The 23,099-nt window shown below is 35.7% G+C and overlaps 1 pseudogene; it reads right to left on the bottom strand.

Moving 5' to 3' along the window:
• Window positions 1-209: 209 nt before the first annotated feature.
• LOC145557386 (benzyl alcohol O-benzoyltransferase pseudogene) overlaps window positions 210-23,099 on the bottom strand; it is a 51,487-nt pseudogene continuing 28,597 nt past the window's right edge.

Below are 23,099 nucleotides of genomic sequence, written 5' to 3' on the forward strand. Positions count from 1 at the left end.
TGAGTTTTTAAATACCAAGTATGGATTTTTATTTATTTCAACCATATTGTTTGAGTTATTTAAAATTTTTAATACAATTACAAGAAATCTTTACAAGGATGTAAATAAATTTGGTCAACAATTGAAAAATTAAGAACCAAAATACTCGAAGGCACCTTGCAAATTTGCAATACTTAAATTCTAAAAATGGTTGAATGTTGAGGGGTAGATCAGAAGTCAATCATAGCTCGTAGTTCCTTAACAAAAACATCCATTATCGTAGGGGGCAAGGAAATGGGCACCATAATCATAGCCTCTCCTTTCTTGTTCTTAAAGGTAATAAAGAAGCTTGCATCTGGTACTGACCCGTTACTAGCTGGGCCTCCGTAAATGGGTTTTCCCCAACCAAAATCCACATCTGCAAACCCTAAATGTCTTAGGTCGGACACCACGTATGTTTGACGTACCGTAAATGCTGACCTATCATTTTTTATCATAAGGTTCATAATTGACCTCATGTATTCCTCATTCACTTCTTTTTTGGTAGACCTAATGAGGTCCAATATATATTCTACGCTATTGTGACATATATCACTCGCCCTAGCGCAAACTGCCGGAAATGCACACGCATTTTCGTAGTATCCCTTCGCTAAGGGCGGGTTAAACTTGTTCCTTGCATTAACAGCGAACAGTAGACAGACCTCTTCCTCGGGGTCTAGACCAAGTGCTATGGTACGACACCGCCAAAGGGAGGCGCTAAGGATGTCGAAAGTGGAGAATTGTTCAATATAAGGAGGGACATGGCAGCGTAGGGCAGCAAGCTCGGATGGTCCAAAGAGGAAGGATTGTTGGACAAGGTTGGCTTGATCATTATCGGAGTGATGTTGATCGACTTCTTCGTGTTGGTCATACTCGGGGTGAGAAAAGGTGACATTTGTGGATTCTTTCGTGGTTAAGCGTTCAAGATCCCAAACTGGGGGGACGGATAGGGTGGTGAAGCCTCTCCCTAGTTCGCCTACCGCGTTCATTAGTTGCATTACATCTGTGCCATCGGCGATAACATGGTTTCCTCGAATGGCCACTATGAATCCACCACATCTAAGACGGGTTACCTGTATATGATAATTCATAAAATAAAAAGAAAATTTTGACAATTACCACCTTCTGTTTAGTCCATTTTAGCAATTATCACCTTTATTTTTTTTTTTTTTGAAAATTACCACCTTCTATTTTCAAAAACATCAAAAGTTACCACCTTCTTGCCTCCCAACTACCACATGACGTCATTTTGGGCTCATTCTTTCCCTTTCCTCTCTATTTCCCTCACATTTCTCATTCCTAACTCGATTCTCATCCCCCCTTTCACTTTTTTTCCCCCAAACAATCAAAAACACTTCAATTCACTCCTCCAAATCAAAATTGACGAACAATTATTGGTGGTTTGGGGGAAAAAAGTGAAAGGGGAGATGAGAATCCAAATAAGAATGAGAAATGTGAGGGAAATAGGGAGGGAAGGAAAAGAATGGGCCCAAAATGACGCCATGTGGTAGTTGGGGGGCAAGAAGGTGATAACTTTTGATGTTTTTGATAGTAGAAGGTGGTAATTTTCAAAAAAAAAAAAAAAAAAACAAGGTGGTAATTGCTAAAATGGACATAATAGAAGGTGGTAATTGTCAAAATTTCCAAATAAAAATTAGTGATTTCTCTTTAAATCTAACTAGGTTAAGTCCCGTGCCATGCACGGTTATAATTAAACTTTACAACAAAATTTATAAAGAATGGTTTTTAATTATTTTTTATTTTTATTTTTGAGGGGAATAAAGAATGGTTGTTAATTTAACAATTTATCAAAAAAAGAATATTTGTGACAAAATAACTTGAATTTTAATTTATACCAAATGCGTAAAGGTTATTGTTTTGAATTTTATAAAAAATAATTTATTAATAGAAATTTAGAAACTATTGGGTTTTATATAAGAAAACGAAAATATAAGCTTAGGTTAGTACCCGTATATGTCTTCAAAAAAAAAGGGAAAAAAAATAAAAGGTTAGTACCCGTATACGAACTCATATACATTTGTCCTTATATTTTTGTTGACACACTTTGACCGGCATTAAATGAATATTTAGTTGATTTATATTACTTTAGGATAATTAGTATTCCATAATCAAATTTTTTAAAATGTATTTATAGTGAGTAGTAGTGGCTTTTTTTTTTTAATTATAATAATCACATTGCATAACGATTAATGTCAAATGATTAATGTTGGAGCTTGGAGGAAAAAATTGATACTCCTTAATATTTAATACCTGATTTTTAATCTATGTTTGTATACTTGTAACTACAAGATTAATAGTATATAGAATATATGTTAAAAAAAATATTAATTGAGTATAAATGGATTAGATATGTTGTCAAAATAGAAATAAGTATTATTGTAGCTTATAAAATGGAAGTCATTAAAATTTGGTAAAAAAAAAAAAAAAGGAAAGTGCAAAAAGGAGGGAAAATTATTAATGACATCGTGACAAATGTCATCTTAGGTTCGCTTTTAGTATAGGTTAATTGATGATATCTTGAATAGTCAAAGTAGTTTTGATATCAACCCAGCAACGTATTCTTATGGTATTTGCGGACAGTTTTTATTTGACTATAATAAAATTGGCCATTGTATGTGAGTGAATCTTAACCCTCTAATTGATAAAGTTCATCAAATCCATCAATTTAGCTAACTTTAAAATACACCTTATAAAAAAAAAAAAAAAAATATATACAAGATTTTTTGTCAAAAACTACCTAATATAACCCAAATTTTGTGAAAAACTACCTGTTAAAAAGAATGTTGTAGTTAAGAAACTACCTAATTGAAGGTCAGAGGTTGTAAGAAACTACCCATTTAAAGGTAAAATGTTGTAAAATACTACCTCTACCAGATTTCCACGGTTGACCCACCTCAAAACACCCCAGAAACCACCACTTTCATCTCCAAAACCAACACAATTAATTGCTTGAAATTGCCTCCACCATGCCGAATTCACCCTCCAACCGTCGAAACCACCACCTCTAACCCCAAAAACCAACATCCTGAATCACGAAATTACCCTCACCAATTCAGAATATCCTCCCACCATCTCAAAAATAACCTTGCCACCTTGAAAATCAACCCCCACAATGGTTTTTGAGGGTGTTTTGAGGTGGTCAACGCCATAAAATTAAGTCAATGGTAAAAATTCGATTAAAGGTAGTATCCTACAATTTTTTTTACCTTTTATTACTTAGTTTCTTACAACATTTTTTATTCGGTAGTTTCTTAAAAAATTTAGGTTTGATTAGATAGCTTCTGACAAAAAAAAAACCCAAAAATAAATATTATTAAATGAGATTAAAAAAAAAATCAACCTTTTTAATACACTAGAGAAGTTGATACAAAACCTATGGACCTTGTAATGTACAATGCCATGAACTACTAGGTTTATTGTTAATAAACTATAATCAAATGTTGGTATTTAATGAGATGGGAGAATCCTTTGAACTTAGAAATTGCAAGTATATGCGCTAATGGTAATTAGTTTAGTCCAATTTTTTGTTTAGAAACTGAAATTTTTTTTTTTTTAGGAAATTTTGACAATTATTATCTACTATTCTTTCCATTTTAGCAATTACCGTATGCTATTATTTTTTTTGAAAATTACCACCTACTCTTTTATAAAACATCAAAAATTCTCACCTAGTTTCCTCCCAACCATCTTATGACGTCATGTGGGCCTCATTTTTTTTTACCTTCCTTCTTCTTTTCCCTCCCTTTTCTCATTTCTCACTCGATTTTCATCTCCTTTAACTCATTTTTTCACTCAAAAAATAACCACCTAGTTGGGCCCCAATTTATTTTTTCGCTCAAAAAATGTGTCAAGGGAGATAAAAATCGAGTGAGAAATGAAAAAAAGGGAGGTAAAAGAAGAGGGAAGGTAAAAAGTAGGGTCCACATGACGTCATAAGGTAGTGGATTATTTTACAGTAGTCGTTTGAAAAATTACTACCATACTATTTTAATAGTATATAATCAAATTGGTTTAATTTTTTCACCTTATATCTACTATGCATACATATTTATTGAAAATTTTAATCCAATATAATAATAATTTTTTTTCAAGAAACTATAAAATAAGAATAAAAATTACATTTTTTTTTTGAAACCATAAAAATTACATAAATGTTGCTAAAAATTTGATAAATCCAAAAAATGTTGATAATACTATTTTATACCTAAAATTAAGTAAAATAATTAATTATCTGGAAAAAAATATATCAATTATAAACTTTATAATCATGAAAACATTATGGTAGTCATATTTCAAATGACTACTGTAAAATTTTCATAAGGTAGTTGGGAGGCAAATAGGTGGGAATTTTTTATGTTTTATAAAAGAGTAGGTGGTAATTTTTTTTAAAAAATAATAGCATGTGGTAATTGCTAAATTGGAAAGAATAATAGTTGGTAATTGTCAAATTTTCTTTTTTTTTTATTAAAAATTAAATTGAATAGGATATATGTACAAGATTGATCATATCATTAAAAATAGGAAAATTTATCTGAGACAACCATTTAAAAGACATTTTTTGTCTGGGACAACCTTTAAAAAGTTTTTTGGCAAAGTCAGACCCGTTAAAATTTTTTTTTGTTAAAGACGACCAACCCTCACTTTCAGGCCATTGACCACCGGAATCCGGCATTGACTTGCACACGGATACCCCTATCGAACCTCCTTATATTTATTTTTTTTTTTTTGCAAATCAATATTTTTTTTTGCAAAACCATACCTTTATGCCGGAAAATGGGGTTAGACACTTTTTTCGAAGTTAACTACCCTAATCCACCCACAAAACCATCTCCCTCCCTAGCCCCACCCACAAAACCATCTCCCTCCCTAGCCCCACCCACAAAAAATCACCCTTTCACAACATCACCACGTACCCCTTTAACGATGTTGACCACCCTAAACCCTCCTCTATAGCCCTAGCTACCTACCTTTTTCCCGTCCATTGTCAGCGCCGGCACCACTAGATGCGCTCCCCAAACCCTAAATTAACACACGCACCACCCTAAACCCAGATTTCGCGGGGTGGTGGAGAGAAGAGAGTTCGATTTCGTTGGTGGAGATGAGGAGGGGAGGCGGTTTCGTGGGTGGAGCTAAGGGGATGATTTTGTGAATAAGGCTAGTGGGGAGGGGCGGTTTCATGGGTGGGTTTGGGATAGTCAACGCTGGAAAATGGGGTTCCGGCATAAAGGTATGATTTTGCAAAAAAAAAAAAATTAATTAAGGTATGTTTGACTCCACTTTCCGGCATAAAGGTATAGTTTTGAAAAATAAAATTATTAAAGGTGTGCAAAATTTCTTTTTTTATATATAAATATATTTACTATATGTAGGTCGGTTTGTGTAAAAGCTGTCACATCAAATGACATGAGCCACAAAGCCCACAATGATTAAGAGTAGTACTTGGATGAGTGACCTCCTTAAAAGGCCTTATGTTGGTTCATGACTTCATGTAGCTAAGTTCAAGCAAGTTTTTTTTTTTTTTTTTTTTTTTAATTTTTATTATTATTTTTTGTTTACATACGAAATTGAAAATATGGGCATGCATAACTTAATTAATGAAGTACTGAATATATTAACCGAAAACAAGGGCGAATTCCCTGTTTCTCACCGTGAGAAACAGGTCTTGTATCTCATAGGGGTACAAACGACATTTCGCACATTATAAGTCACTTGCTGGACGATTGAGCTGGCCCAATTAATCTTACGTGTTTAGAATTCGTTTGCCAGCTGTTATACTTGCTGGCATACGCCGTTATTCTTCGACGGAGATTTGAATTCGAAACTGGGCGAATTCATGGGTAAAAATACAAGTTCGAATCTGGGCGACCTGGATTTCAAACTTTTTCTCACTGCCGAATTGAAGTCGAAGACGAAGAGGAGAATCTCCAATTTGGGCGGAAACATTGTATCCAGGTTCTCACTGACTTCTATTTCAATTTTTTGATTTCAATTTTCTGATTTCAATTCGAACTGGCTTCTTGTTTTTTCTCAATTCGAACTGGCTTGTTTTTTCTCAATTCGTACTGGGCGCTTGGTTCTTGTTTCTTCGAATGTTGTAGGGTTGAGGGTCGATTTTCGGTGATTGTTTCAATTGACAGAATTAGGGTTGCAGTTACAAGATTTGTTAGGGTTGCAGATGCAGAACCAAAGCTACAAAAGGTATTAATTTGTCCGGAATTATATAATGGAATTATTGCGATTACGCTGCTATTAAATATTGGAAATGTTGATGTTCGGTGAATGGGGTGAATTACGCTGTTGGGATGTTCATTTTATTTGATTGAATGAGGTGAATTGTGCATTCATTAGTGACGATTATTCGTTCTATCTATGTGATATTGTGTTAAATCAGGTGAATTATTGATTCATTGGTGCTCATTATTCTTTCTATATATGTGATATTGTGTTATGGTGGACTGTTCAGTTGACTGAATGATGTAATTTATGTTGTATTGTAATGTTCATTTGATGGAATGAGTTGAATTATGCATTCACTGGTGCTCATTACTCATTATATCTATGTGATATTGTGTTAATTAAATGAGGTGAATTATGCAGTCATTAATTGTTTGTGGGTAGATTGAGTTTTGTGGCAGCAAATTTGATATAATCGTTCTTCGGACAGGATTATCAAAATGTCGGCGGGGAATGGTAAGAATAAACGTACAATGGTGAGGGGTTTTGGGATGAAGATTGGGGCTGTGGTTGAAGATGTTGAAGAGGGGTATGGGCTCAGTAAGAAGCGTAAGGTATGTGAGCAGAAGACCATGCATTTGTATCCAGAATTGTTTAAGGTACTACAATACTCAATCTAAGATTGTTCTCACTGTGTTTTTGCATGATTAATGTTTACGAATGAATTAAGTATACTGTTTTTTTTGTGTGATTAGGATGACAGATTAAGTTATGGAGGGACTGTAAAAGGTAGAGCGGAGGTGATGGCTGAACATACCAAGGCATCAAGTCGGGTAAGTTTGCTTCCTGATTAAGTGGTCAGTGGGTCTAGGAGAGGAACATTAACTTTATTAATGTGATTTCATTGGCAGCCTCCTAACATGGGTTGCCGCATCGAGTCATTTGGGCGCATATGTCAGAAATTTGATGATAAGAGAAGACGTTGGGTTTGTGAGATGGGATTTGGTAGTCTTTTACATCTTGCTTTAGATATGCATTTACCAAGACAATTGGCATATTGGGTCATGACACGGATGGATCCAATTGGTGAAATGTTTAGAAGTCCCAACGGTATAGAGTTTAAGTTTTCAAAGAATCAGGTTAGGTGGGTACTAGGGATACCAATGGGTTCTAGGACTGTTCCTTGTACAAAAACCATGACCCATCATGAACATGTAAAGGTTCAGAATATAATTTTGAAGTATGGTAAATCGTGGGAGTCCAAGTCTGGGGGACAGTCTGGTCAGATCTACACGTCTGTAGGCATACCATTAAGTTCAGATATGATGAGTCGCTTGGAGGGGTACTTCGATGCTGGAGAGGAAGAGGAATTCAAGACGTTGTTCTTGATAATTGCTTTAGAGATGGTGTTGTGTCCCACTCAGTCACCCCGGCTTGCGTCTGACCTACTACCTGCAATAAGCTGTGCTATGGAGGCAGTTGAGTATGACTGGGGCTCTTTAGTGCTGTCGAAGTTGCTGAAGAGCGTACAAAGTTTTGCTCGACGTTTCTATGCTAATGGGTTTGCAAGTGGATGCGGCGGGTGTGCAATATTTGCTGTAGTATGTGTGTTTCAGTGTATTATTGCTTGTTTTGTTTTTTCTTTGTGGTTCCTTTCTTAGTAATTGCTTGTTTTCAACATATTGGCAGATATTGTACTTGGATCGGTTGGATAGGGATCCTATTCAGTGGGGTGTTTTTCCTAGAATTAAAGTGTGGACTATGCAGCAGATTGGGATGGCAGCAAAGTCGGACAAATTGTTGTCTGGCGACTACGGGAAACTTGGGGTAAGCACTTTTGTATGTTTTTTATTGCACAGTCCTTCAAACAAATATGGTGTAGAGAGGAGTAACCAATTTTCATTTGTGTGGTCTTTCCTTGTGGTGGATCAAGCTATTGGATATTGCCTATGGTGAACAACACCCAAGGGATGCACGGGATAGCGTTGGACCCCAAGCTGGAGTGAATAATGTGAGGTTTGATCTTATAGTACTACCTCCGTTTCTTATTAGTTGCAACTTTGGGGTATTATTTGTGAGATATAAAATATTCCAAAGTTGCAACTAATACGAAACAGAGGTAGTAGTTGTTTCACCTGTGTACGTTGAATCTGAATCTCTGTTGTGTGGATGCAGATGCATGATTTACCAGTGCCTGGGGTTAACTTCAAGGCTAAGCAAAGAAGGGTCCTGTAGACACCCATTTGTGTCTCCCCAAAACCCGACCCAGTGATGAGTGCCTTTCACGTCGAATCATAATCGAATGAAACGAAAGTGTGGAAAGGTCTAGTGTTGCGGAAAGTTTTATTTCTTTTTCTCTTCTCTCTGTTTTTGAAAACTTTATTTTAAGAAAACAGACAATCCAGTTTGGTTGGTCCATGATATGGGTCCAATAGTGGTGTAGTTGGATGGGGCTTGCAAAGACCTTTCCAACGATATATTATAAGCCCAATTCCGATGAATATTGAGGAATTCATGGCCAATTTACTAAACTGGGCCCGGTTTGAGTTTTAAGTACGGCCTAATGATCTAGGGGAGGGCCTAATATAATTTATCATTCCTATTGCAATTAGGAATGGTTTTAGTCTTCTAGAACATTCTAGAAGGTCTTATCATTCTTAATTCAATTAGGACTCTTCAGAGTTTTAATTAGATCAAATAGCATTTTCGACTGAAATTATATTATTTTATCTTCCAGTACGGTAAATTTATCAAATTTTCGAAAACGTGTTGAAATCCAAATTGGCGTCCAACCCCAAGCCTTGGCGCCTGGAATCAGGATTGGCGCCAGACGCTAGCATTGGCGCCTGGCGCTAGCCACTGGTCCTGGCGCCAAAGTGGTTTTGTGGTCTTCAGACTCTGTTTTGATAAATTATCTTTTTTGGATGATTTTCTCTATAAATATCATATCAAAAACTCCGTTTTCATTCACCAATTACGGATTATCAATATTCATTCACCAAGAATCTTCAATTCTCTTCTTAAAATCATTCATTCTTTCTTTTCTAAAACTTTGTTTTCTCGAATACAAAATTCCGCATTCATTAGATCTAGAAACACTTAGCCATATTCGAAGTTGCCTTCGCCCTAGACGTGAAAGGTTTTAATTTCTGAGGGTTTGGTCCCAAATCTCTCTTTCAATTATTTAATTTAATTGCTTTGATTATTATTTTCCTTGAAGTTACTAACGTGTGTATTTTGTTATTAGAAAGAGGTACGGGGCATCCAAGTAAGTACTTTAAGGGATTTTATTGATTAATTGATTTATGATGTAAATATCATGTTTAGATTGTTATTATGATTCCTAGTATCATGTCTAGGTTAATTTTAATATTAAATATGATTGTTATGATGCCTTTTATTCTCTTCCTAGTATTTATTCATGTTAGTATCATGTTAGGGCTAAAGGTTTGATTTTTAATGCTTAGTGACATGCTAGGATTTGTTATTAATCTTGTTAGTATCATGCCTAGGATCTTGCTATTTCTATTATGCTTTAATATTAACATGAACATGATTATGAGCATGATTATGATTATAATTGTTATAATTTATGATTATTATTATTATTATTATTATTATTTTGATGATGATTATTTTATTTATGGTGATATTATTATTATTATAATTATTATTCATGATATTGATTATTTATTATGTTGCTTGATATTTATTTATTGCTTGATCACCTTTTATTGAATGCTTAAAGGGAATTGGTATTTGCAATCACGCTTAATAAGATAATTAATAATCTTGTTTAGGGTTAATTGTGATTATAATTTCAAGTGATCGCCAATAATAGTTTATTTGTGCATTAATATTCAACCAACATAGATTAAACAGGTTTAGGGTTAATCTATTGATTGTATGTTAGTCAGAAAGCGCACATGAATACGAGCAGAATAAAGTAGAGGCCTATTATTAGGGCAGGTTCAATCTCTTTTAGGTTGGATTTGTACCATCATCCCCGAACCCTTATTTGGTTCATGACCTTATGGAGTTGACGATCTCTTGGATCGTTAAGGGGTGTAACCTTCACCTCGTGAACGGTTTACAAGTTCCTTAAAAACTTGTTGGCGACTCTTTTGCTCTATCTTCTTCCCTTTTGGACGCCACCGTACTTTAGTGTATGATCACAGTGGGGTTCAAGCTAGTGGGATTTAAAGGCTTGAAACTATTCCCTACAGTTTTTGGCGACTCCACTGGGGAGGATTTCTATTTTAATTCCTGAATTTGTTTCGGCAATGATTTAGAATGAGTGGATGAGACTCGAAAATTTCTAAGTATTTCATGTGCGTAATTTTGATTAACATTGTGGCATATGCATAAAAAGGTTCTCATTGGAAAGACCATCCGTAATGAGTCAAAAACATAGGATTTTACACGTAGGAAATTTGAGAAATGTCTTTCACAACTAGGACTGAAATAACACCGCGCGAAACTGGGTGATTTTATTGAGCACAGAAAGCTGCTGAGGCATGTGGGAAGTAGCGTCAGGGGCCAGAGCTTGGCGCCAAACTTTTAGCCGTAGCGCCAGACGCCAGTATTGGCGCCAGGCGCTACAGTTAAAAGTTGGCGCCAGTCTCTGTTTGCTGGCGCCAATTTCCCCCAATACCGAGCCAGAAATATGCGTTCTAATTTCGACCGGTTTTTCGTATTGTTTGCTCGATCCTACTTCCTGATTGAATTTTTTCTCACTTTTCTGAAACCCATATGTGTTCTACATATGGACAAAACCCTCTGGGAATTCATGCTCTATCTACCTGATTGAACGCTCCTGGCAACAAAGGGTACATCTGAGAGGTTGAATTCACCAAACCATGGAAGTGAGTTTTTTTCTAAAAACTCGCGGTGTTCTATCCACGCGTGTTAACCCTTCACGGTTAGGCTTCTACGCGGTGCATCTGGACAATTAACCATGGACCCTATTTGACTAAACCATATCCCGAACTTTAGAGAACTAGAGCCATGGTTAGGTTGCGAACTCATTGCATCATATTGTGCTTACTTGACTAATTGTGCATTATTTGTTGTGCATATATATCCTATGCTCCTCTTAACCGTTTGTTGATTTGTGTTGAGATTATAATTAATGACTTAAAGAACTTTGCCTAATTAATTAATTAATTAATTAATTTGAGTCAATAAAGTTTTTTCTTCTTTTAATCGGAATCGACCTAGTACGACTTTAGGCATACCCAAGTTGACTAATAATACCGAAAACAGTCCCAGACCGAGGCTCCAACATTGGTGCCAAAATCTGAGCTGTAGCGCCACTGTATGGTGTGTAGCGCCAGAAATTTACTAAAAAGTCTGGCGCCAATCACCATATTCTGACGCCAGTCCTGTCGCTTGGCCGACAGTTCGGATTATTTGTCCAGTCATCACCTAGGGTCTAATTAACCAGTTTATTAATTAATTCGGTTAATTTTCGCTGTCAATAACACCTTGTCAAGTCATTAATCGAGTGTTGGTCACATAGTCTAGCCACATGGTCATGATACGAGTCTTAACGCACCATTTACACTCACTAGTCTTAGCACACACTTTGAGTACACATCACCATGACCATGTAGTAGGTCCATGCATGAGTCGGTCTTTCCGTCATTTGAGTTGGGGGGTACATTCTATTCCTAATTCTTCATATCCTTCCATCTAAATCTTTCTTCACATTCTTCCATCTTTCTTCACCTCCTCCATCCATTGCATGTTGAATAAAGTTTGAGTCAAATAATTAACAATAAATATCCCCAATTTCCTTTTCCACAGTACTCGGTCGAGGAGAGAAGGGCGATTAATCAAGGACAACCGCTTTATTCAAGTCTCGCTTTTTGATAAACCGATTCGTCAAAAGAGGAAGGCTAAGAAGATAATGGCAACTCAAGAAGAAGTCAATGAGCTTAGGAATCAATTGGTTACCATGACTGAAACACTGAAGCTACTCACCCTCAAGGTTGATAATCCCGTGAAGCAACAACAGATGGACCTCATGCAAGAGAGCCTAAGCAAGTTGTCTAGCGATTACAAGTTTCAAGAGCTTACATCACAAGGGGTCTCGGTGGACAAAGATATTCTTCCGCAGAAGTTCAATGCCAACGACATCCCAAAATTCAAGGCAACAGATAATCCTTACTTCCATCTAAGAGCTTTCGAAACTATAATGACCATTAAGGGTATCGATAAGAAGGTTTTCCCCTCTCTGTTCCCACTATCTCTTGAAACCGTTTGCCAACAATGGTTCTTCTCCCTTGACAAGGAGAAAACCTCTACCTGGGAATCGATAGTAAACGCTTTCGTTGATAGGTACAAGTGCAATATCCAAGTTGAAACCGATCATAGACAACTTGAGACGCTAAGACAAAAAGAAAATGAAGGCTTTACTTCTTTCTTTAATAAGTGGAGGGAAACTTCCACTAAGATGATTGAAGTCCCCACCGAAAAGGAATCTGTGAGGATGTTTATCAAGAATCTCCAAGAAAAGTATTCGAAGCACCTAAAATATCAACACAATTTGAATACTTTCAAGGTCGTTTATGACATCAGAATTGAAATCGAAGATGACCTTGCAAAGCAAAAAGCTACTAAAAATAGTAACCACGGTGGCTGGAAAGGAAAGAAGAACGACAATCCTTCTTCTTCCGAAAACGCCCACTCTAGTAACAATGTTAGTACCTTTGATCTCAGTGAAGTTTTAGCCATAGATAACAAAGGATTTAAGAAGCAACTAAGGAAAGACTTCACCCCCATTGGGATGAGCTACGATACTGCCTTTGATCGACTCCATGCCAAAGGACTCATTACTCCCATTGGACCTATTCAAGATCCCGCACCTGAAAAGAGATTGCCTAGTTGGAATCCAGACGAACACTGCAAGTACCATCAAGGTAGGGGTCATACTACTGAGAGCTGTTGGAAGCTAAAGGAGGCTATCCAACATTTGATTGATAATAACAAGCTTCCCATGCCTCCAGTTAACAAGAAGAGCGAGTGATGATAAAGGAAACAACACAAGACAAGAGGCGAGCTTCAACGACAAGATTTTATGACCTCTTTTTCTATTTCTTTTTTCATTTACCCCTTCCCCAATAAGTCTAGCATAGGCACCTTTTCCTTTTCCTTTCCTTTCCTCAGATTATTTTTGTAGTCTTTTTTCCTTTCCTTTTAATAAAAATGAGCATTTAATTCATTGCATATGATCATTTCATTACATTCCAAAAAAAAAAAAAAAAAAAAAAAAAAAAAAAAAAAAAAATCCATGTCGAATTAAGCACAAGGTATACTAATGATTTGAGGCACCCCTTGTAGCCACATCATATCTCCTTTCACCTTTCAAATTTACAATCCTTTCTTCATAAACCACTTTGAGCCTCGCCTAACGATAGACCCTTCTTTTTTCAACCTACATCTACCTAACCTTGGGATGGGATGGCGTGCAACTTATGCAATTCTAAAGAAAGCTTGAGCAAATTCAAAAGATAGCAAAAGCAAAAAATAAATAAATAAAAGTGTACAAAAGGGCAAGTGTTCCAATGTCTTTGATATGAAAATATCTTCGATAAGAACACGTCTCAGATTGCGTCTCTTATCGAGTGCTCGGTACCGTGCCTGAGAAACATGAATGCCAAGTGAGTGATAGACCGCATGATCGGGATTGCCCACACTTATAAAAATAAAATAAATGCTAAAGCAAAGAGAGCTAAAAAAGAGTAGAAACTCAAGTATGAAAATACAAATATTCAAAAGCGAGGTTGCACACCTTGGGGGCTTATCTAGGGTCTTGAGCCTTTATCCCCTTCTTCTTCAGCCTTTAGCCTAACCACGTTACAACCCGTAAAAAGACCTTTTTGAGGTATACACACACTTGTGCGAGGTTTGGCTAGAGCTACGTTCGGCCTGATTTCTAACGGATACGTAGGCAACCTCCCATCGAGGTGCGGCCGTAATAAACATGCATTCATATTCACATTCACACACTTACACCATGATCATATCAAGGAATTCCCTATGCTCATCCCTATTCATTTAGAGCTAGACTTGGGGGCTTGATCCCTATATTATTAGCTTACCTAGCCTAAGAGTCACCACCATTTGACTCTTTTCAATATATTTTTCCACACACTTAGCTCTTGCGGCCTAACTTTAGTGTCACTTTCACACACTGCACATATACATGACCAAATATACTTCCCTTAGGAACCCTTTGTCATGAAATCTTAATACAACGCTGAAGCATGCCTTGTCATATCAAAATCGCTCATCAATCGTAATCATCATTGCATCACGAAGTATGAAGTGCTTAGCCTCCGTGCCTAAGTTACCCAAATGCTTTCATCATTGAGTCAACCATTGAGATAGCCTAGGATGGATTAATCCTTGCACCTTGAGAGATAGTATCAAATGACATTTGACTAAGCTCATTCAACATGCATTCAAAAACTTCGATTCTTTCTTCGCGTCTTTCTTTTTCGGGAGAAAGTCGGTACCCTCCACAAAATTGACGGAAAATTTTTGCTTTTGCATTTTTCGAGTCGCACGATCACATTACAATGCACACACGAGTCATTCACACATTGAGTCATGTCGCGCCATATCACTTTGATTTGAGTCTAATACATGTGTCAAACACTTCGAGTCGAGTCAACCTCGAGTCAGTCAATCATATCGAGTCAAGTTTATACCTTGAGTCGTGTCAAGTCGATGAGTCAAGCAACGTTAAGCCTTAGGTCAACCCTAAGATGATTAAAAAGATTGGCAAAGTTCTATAGTCAAAAATAAACACAGGTGCAGCAGAACAGGGAAGACCCTATCACAGCATTCGGCGACAGAGTCAATTCTTGGCTCCAGAAATTTTTTAGCAACGACAGAGCTCGAAGCCTCCCAGAAAGGTGATTTCGACTTCATACAGAAATTTCGGGTTCCTTGGTACGCCAGTTAGCCCCTATAAGCAATTTGACATGATTAAGTAGTCAGTTGGATTACAATTGCAATAAGTGATCGACCTGGTGAAAGATCGTCTCACTTAGCTTAAAGCGCCTAGGCATTGGCTCAAAAGCAGAAAAGGCACCGACGTATAGGTTCAAAGCAACGAAAGCGCCGACGTACAGACATAGCGGAAGCAAAGTTCGAGCGAGCTTTAAAGATCGGCAAGTGTTGGTCTTCGGTAATTTTCTTTGGAATATTATCGCAACAACTGAGGATGACTTCAAGTAAAGTTATTTTCGACGGCATTCGCTAAGATTGTGGAGGTTGTCACCCAAAGATTTGAGAAGATAGCACGAGATGGGCAGTCTTCGACGACTTTTGCTATGATTGGAAAGGTTGTCACTATGATTCAAGAAAAGGCTCAAGATGTAGCAACATTGATCGACGGCGTTCCCTAGATTGCGGAAGATCGTCAAAACAAACAGCAAGGTGGCGTTCCCTAGATTGTGGAGAGTTGTCACAAACAACTGAGGATTGTTTCAAGTGAAGCAATCTTCGATGGTATTCCCTAGGATGTGGAATATTATCAATGCGGATGAGGATTGTTTCGAGAGAAATAATCTTCGATAATGTTCCCTAGGATGTGGAATATTATCAAAGCGGAGGAGGATAGTTTCAGGCGAAGCAATCTTCTAATTTGGAAGCAGTTACAGGCGTAGCAGTTTTCAAGCGGGATGGCATTCTCTAGCTTGCAGGAGGTCATCAAAACAAATCGGTTACTTTCAGAGACGTGTGCTCGACGGTGCAAGATACGCGTTTCTTAACTCTCTTATCTGTTTAACTAACATTGGTTTGCAGGTATCGGCGTTACAAGAGTGATTTAGGATCGCAGAACGTTCTGAATCATTCTCCGCCCCTATCGATACTTTGACTTTCGTTTTCGAAACTTGCGTTTCTCCAAACTCAGTCAAAGTGGGGGCTTCTGTAGACACCCATTTGTGTCTCCCCAAAACCAGACCCAGTGATGAGTGCCTTTCACGTCGAATCATAATCGAATGAAACGAAAGTGTGGAAAGGTCTAGTGTTGCGGAAAGTTTTATTTCTTTTTCTCTTCTCTCTGTTTTTGAAAAATTTATTTTAAGAAAACAGCCAATCTAGTTTGGTTGGTCCATGATATGGGTCCAATAGTGGTGTAGTTGGATGGGGCTTGCAAAGACCTTTCCAACGATATATTATAAGCCCAATTCCGATAAATATTGAGGAATTCATGGCCAATTTACTAAACTGGGCCCGGTTTGAGTTTTAAGTACGGCCTATTGATCTAGGGGAGGGCCTAATATAATTTATCATTCCTAATGCAATTAGGAATGGTTTTAGTCTTCTAGAAAATTCTAGAAGGTCTTATCATTCTTAATTTAATTAGGACTCTTCAGAGTTTTAATTAGATCAAATAGCATTTTCGACTGAAATTATATTATTTTATCTTCCAGTACGGTAAATTTATCGGATTTTCGAAAACGCGTTGAAATCCAAATTGGCGTCCAACCCCAGGCCTTGGCGCCTGGAATCAGGATTGGCGCCAGATGCCAGCATTGGCGCCTGGCGCTAGCCACTGGTCCTGCGCCAATGAGCCAGGGCTGGCGCCAAAGTGGTTTTGTGGTCTTCAGACTCTGTTTTGATAAATTATCTTTTTTGGATGATTTTCTCTATAAATATCGTATCAAAAACTCCGTTTTCATTCACCAATTACGGATTATCAATATTCATTCACCAAGAATCTTCAATTCTCTTCTTAAAATCATTCATTCTTTCTATTCTAAAACTTTGTTTTCTCGAATACAAAATTCCGCATTCATTAGATCTAGAAACACTTAGCCATATTCGAAGTTGCCTTCGCCCTAGACGTGAAAGGTTTTAATTTCTGAGGGTTTGGTCCCAAATCTCCCTTTCAATTATTTAATTTTATTGCTTTGATTATTATTTTCCTTGAAGTTACTAACGTGTGTATTTTGTTATTAGAAAGAGGTACGAGGCATCCAAGTAAGTACTTTAAGGGATTTTATTGATTAATTGATTTATGATGTAGATATCATGTTTAGATTGTTATTATGATTCCTAGTATCATGTCTAGGTTAATTTTAATATTAAATATGATTGTTATGATGCCTTTTATTCTCTTCCTAATATTTATTCATGTTAGTATCATGTTAGGGCTAAAGGTTTGATTTTTAATGCTTAGTTACATGCTAGGATTTGTTATTAATCTTGTTAGTATCATGCCTAGGATCTTGCTATTTCTATTATGCTTTAATATTAACATGAACATGATTATGAGCATGATTATGATTATAATTGTTATAATTTATGATTATTATGAATATTATTATTATTATTATTATTATTTTGATGATGATTATTTTATTTATGATGATATTATTATTATTATAATTATTATTCATGATATTGATTATTTATTATGTTGCTTGATATTTATTTATTGCTTGATCACCTTTTATTGAATGCTTAAAGGGAATTGGTATTTGCAATCACGCTTAATAAGATAATTAATAATCTTCTTTAGGGTTAATTGTGATTATAATTTCAAGTGATCGCCAATAATAGTTTATTTGTGCATTAATATTCAACCAACATAGATTAAACATGTTTAGGGTTAATCTATTGATTGTATGTTAGTCAGAAAGCGCACATGAATACGAGCAGAATAAAGTAGAGGCCTATTATTAGGGCAGGTTCAATCTCTTTTAGGTTGGATTTGTACCATCATCCCCGAACCCTTATTTGGTTCATGACCTTATGGAGTTGACGATCTCTTGGATCGTTAAGGGGTGTAACCTTCACCTCGTGAACGGTTTACAAGTTCCTTAAAAACTTGTTGGCGACTCTTTTGCTCTATCTTCTTCCCTTTTGGACGCCACCGTACTTTAGTGTATGATCACAGTGGGGTTCAAGCTAGTGGGATTTAAAAGCTTGAAACTATTCCCTACAGGGCCGAATGCCTGAGGTGATTCTAAACTGCAAGGGAGGTAACAAACTGTACAGTGTGTAATATGTAGCATGTGTTGAACGCAATTCTAAGTTTAGAATGTGTAATGTATTAAGGGTTCTTATATTTGTTGGATTTGGATATTCTTATATTTACTTATTGGTTAATTCTTGGACAAATAATTTCCAGTTTTGTTTTTTTGACATATAATTTGTAGTTTGTTTTGTGACATATAATTTTCAGTTTAGTTAAATACTCAATTTCCAATTTGGAATGTGCAAGGGTAAAGCCCAGAAAATATGCCTGATATCTGGTTTTTTTTGGGCTTATTTTGCTCAGTTTTTAGAATGTGTAATGTTCTGGAATAATGATGATAGTTGTAGGATTTGGATATTCTGAATTACTATTTTAACTTAATTGAATATTCAATTTTCTTTTTTTTTGACAAAAGAATATTCAATTTTCAGTTAAGTTGAAAACTCAGTTTCCAATTTGTGTAAGGGTAAAGCCCAGTAAAAAAAGGCCTTGAATACTCAGTTTCCAATTTGGAATGTGTAAGGGTAAAGCCCAAAAAAAAGGCCCCTGATATCTGGTTTGTGGGTTTGCGGGCTCCTTTGGCCCAATGTATTGGTCAATTTTATTTTTGGCCTTATTTTATGTCAAATGGACTTTGTCATAATTTTATGGCATTGTATAATTTATAATTGTATGTTATAGATTTCATAAGTTGTGCTGAAGTGTATAATTTTTGTGTACTGTATGTTTTCCAAGTTTAATTGTATCAAAGTACACTTTATAGTTATTAAAATTTGAGGTAATGTGATAATTGCAGGGATAATTGTTAATTCAAACAATTGCATATTGTGCTAATTAAAACAACTTAACATCAAGTTCATAAGCAAGTTAAAAGCTTCAAGTTCAAAAGAAATACATCATCATCATAATGCCCATACTAAGGGGACTTTCTAATACATAGGTCCTTCGGGCTTCCTACAAAAGGCGATTGCATTCACTATCTACCCTAGACCCTTAATACATGATTTTGTTCACACATGACCTACTTGTCTGTGAAGCAAAATATTTCATCCCCATTCCTCATGGCCGCACCCCGAACTAGGTGAATTGGAGTAACCTTTTTGTTCTCATGAATCATCAGGATTTTGTTGGGCCTTACATTGACCTCCTCACTCCAAGCTCGAAACAGCCCGTCCAGAGAGTCGTCCAGCTTAACCAACAACTTCTTCTTCACTGACCGTGTTCGCGGCTCTCGAAGAATGACTAGCTTCTTACGAACATCCATGTTGCCATCAGCATGGTTCTACAAATCAAACCAAAGCAGAAATTAACAACTACATTTTAACTAATAAATTTAATGACATAAACTATATTTTTTTTAACCACTTTCATTCATTGATATCTTAACTCAACAACTGTGTTTTAACTCAACTAATATTTTTTTAACCACTTTCATTCATTGCTATCTTAACAACTTTGTTTTAACTCAACTAAACGACATTAAGAACTATAAATTACCGAAATTAACAACTAAAATCCAAAAACGTGTTTTATGTATTTAATTCAGTTTTACAATGGATTTAATCCACTTGAGTTGTTCACATTAACTTAAAATCCATAAAGTACTTCAATAATTAATAACTGAATAATAGTTGCCGAAATTTAAAGACAGTAAGATCTACAAAGTTTATCAAGATTAATAGCTAAAATTTAGCTAAATTAACAACATAAATAATTTAACGACTATTAACAATAAAATTTGAACGAAATTAACTACTTTAAAAATTAGATTTTAACAGGTTTAAAAATTAAATTCGTGTTTAGCAGGTAAAAGTCAACGAGTTTGAAAATTAAATTTTAATGAAATTAACACCTAAAATGACTTATAATTTTAACTTGATGAAGACAAAAGTAAAATAAAATGATTAAGTTACCCGGTGGCCACGAACCCACAGGACAACCCCATTCACAATCCCAGCCGCTATTGGATTGTGAGTACAATAAATGATCCCACGAGCATTCCTTATAATAATATCATCCGAATGACAGTCCACCCTCCTAGCATAATCATAGTAAAATTTCAGGAATGTTTCATTAATCCTAAGCTCATACTCGAGCCCTGGATCGTCGTCGTTTAGGCTGCGAATCCTGAAAGAGATCTTTGGAGCTAATACTCCAGGCCTTTCCTTCCTAAACCTTGGCCCTTTCTTAGAAACAGGCGCTGGCTTAGCAGTAGGAGGTGCCATGACAACCACAGCATCAAGTTCATCATCTTCTATCTCAACAATAACATCCTTAGAAGCAACGGACTTCTTTTGTTCAGCACCATCAACGTCCTTCATCTCCTGATCAGCTACATCCTCCTTGTTTTCTGCGGCAGCAACGACGTCCTTGTTCTCTTCAGCATTAGCAACGACGTCCTCCATCTCTTCAGCAGCACCAACGATGTCCTTGTTCTCTTCAGCAGCAGCAACGACGTCCTTGTTCTCTTCAACATCAGCAACCTTCTCTTCGGCAACAGTTCCTTTTGGTTTCGTAAGGTCATGTACAGGATCTTCAATGAGGTCAGGAACAGAACGATGAGACTGCAGTCTAGCGCGACATTTTCTTCCTCCGACCCTCATGCCACACGCTAACTGCTCCAAGAGGCTGGGACGCCCGCTAGAAGTCTTCCTTTTCCTACGTGGTGGACCGAGTATGGAAGGGGTACCATTAGGGTTAAGATTTGAAGGGGCGGAGGAACTCATTTCGGATGAATATCTATGTGTGGATGATGTTTATGAATAAGTTATTTTGTGAAGTCTTATATAAACCCCCTTGCGTAGGAATACACCTTTTTTTTTCAATTAAAATATTAATTACATTATGCACATGAGAATGAGAGTGCAAAGCAATAGTTCCATACTATATATAATATTTGTTTCCTAATTATACCACGGTCGATGACTGTCTCAATTGGTTTACATTCTACCTACACACTACATTTGGTTCTAGGTTCGAATCCCAGCAGCCGCATTTCCCATCCCCCAAATTTTTTTATTTGTTGCTTTTTACACTCCCCCAATATTTGTTTTGGACTTTTGGGTTTATAAAAAGGTAGTCCAATTTTATCTTTTTAGACATGCAATTACACTAATTGTATCTAATTTTAAAAAGTTACTTTGTATGTATTAGTATAAACAGTTGTATTAAAGATAATTACAAATCATGTCTACAATAATTTAATAATAATAATAATAATAATAATAATAATAATAATAATAATAATAATAATAATAATAATAATAATAATAATAATAATAATAATAATAATAATAATAATAATAATAATTTTGTACTAAAAGGAGTTGTCCTTTATCCGCGAGGTATTAACTAAAGGACATTGTCTACGCTTACAAAATCACATTGAGGCCTGTCAAAATTGTTTAACAGAAAAAGGGAAACATGTATCTTCCTATGAATGTTCAGCACTTCAGCTATAATCCTTTCTAACGTCCCAAAAGCATACTCGTAATAAGTAGCTATCTTAGCTTTATCTTAGGCCAAATCTTATCCTAACACTTCACATTTTACCATTTTACCACGGTGAATCCAATTTCTTTTTACCTCTCCAGTCATACTTCCAAATATCTTACACGCCAAATTGAAAATCGTATATGTACTGTTGCTAATGCAATTTTCACATTGTGATAAATCAATCAACGGCTACAATTTAAAACATCAACGCCTATAAACAAAGAAATTACTTGATTAATCAGCTCGAATTCGATTTCATAGTATTTATTGTAAGTTTATGGAAATATTGCATAACCTTACACCTAAAAGTATGATCTAACATGGTTTTAAAAAAAATATGCTTTAACAATAAAATTGGTTACTGGCAATTATTAGATGTACAATTCCTTTATTTAATATAATGCGGATTTTTATTACAAAAAATTTGTTAGAGATTACTAGAGTTTCTAGGGTTTAGGGTTTCTAGGGTTTAGGGTTTAGGGTTTCTAGGGTTTAGGGTTTAGGGTTTCTAGGTTTTAGGGTTTGTGTATAGGGAATACATGAAATAAAATTATCAAAGTTGTTACGTTTATTGACATAATTAGAGTTCATTTCGATCTCACAAACCAAAGAACAATTGAGCTTCGATGATCAGCTATATAGAGAAACAATATATGAACATCATTACTACGATCGACTACAGAGAAGAATTCGATCACCAAACAAACTATTATAATTACATTTTACTGTCAATTTTAAAATGTACAATTCTATTTTGTAATTAAGGCGGAGAGTTTAATTTTTAAAACAAAAATTAAAATGTACAATTCTATTTTGTAATTAAGGCGGACAGTTTAATTTTTAAAATAAAAAAAAGACGATACAATAAGAATTTAGTATGGCTTATTTAAGGATTTAAGAGGGTTTAGGGTTTAGTGGTTTAGGGTTTAGGGTTTAGATCGGAGGGTTTGACTTCCAATTCTGATTGTTTTAGTTTTGTACAATAAATCTGACAAACCACAGAACAATTGAGGTTCGATGAGTTCATTACTTCGATCAACTACAAAGAATAATTGGAACACCAAGCAAACTACGATTTACTACATAGAAGAATTCGATGTCCAAGCAAACTTATATATTTTTAGAAATATTGTCATTTATAAAATGCATGTACAATTGACAGTTTATAATGCAGATTTAAATTTTTAAATAAAAAGTTGATAGACTACTCAGAAACTTAGAATTTAAATTGTCAATAATTAATTTTTTTAATTACTAGTACTTTAAAATATAAAATAATTTTTATTTTTTAATCTATTGTCATAGAAATGGAAACAAGAATCCAAAAAAATTCACCCACTTCTTTCAAAAAAAAAAAAAAAAAAAAATTCACCCACACCCTTTCCAACGT

This window comes from Chenopodium album, chromosome 9, assembly GCF_948465745.1.
Source record: "Chenopodium album chromosome 9, dcCheAlbu1.1, whole genome shotgun sequence".
NCBI classification, from domain to species: domain Eukaryota; kingdom Viridiplantae; phylum Streptophyta; class Magnoliopsida; order Caryophyllales; family Amaranthaceae; genus Chenopodium; species Chenopodium album.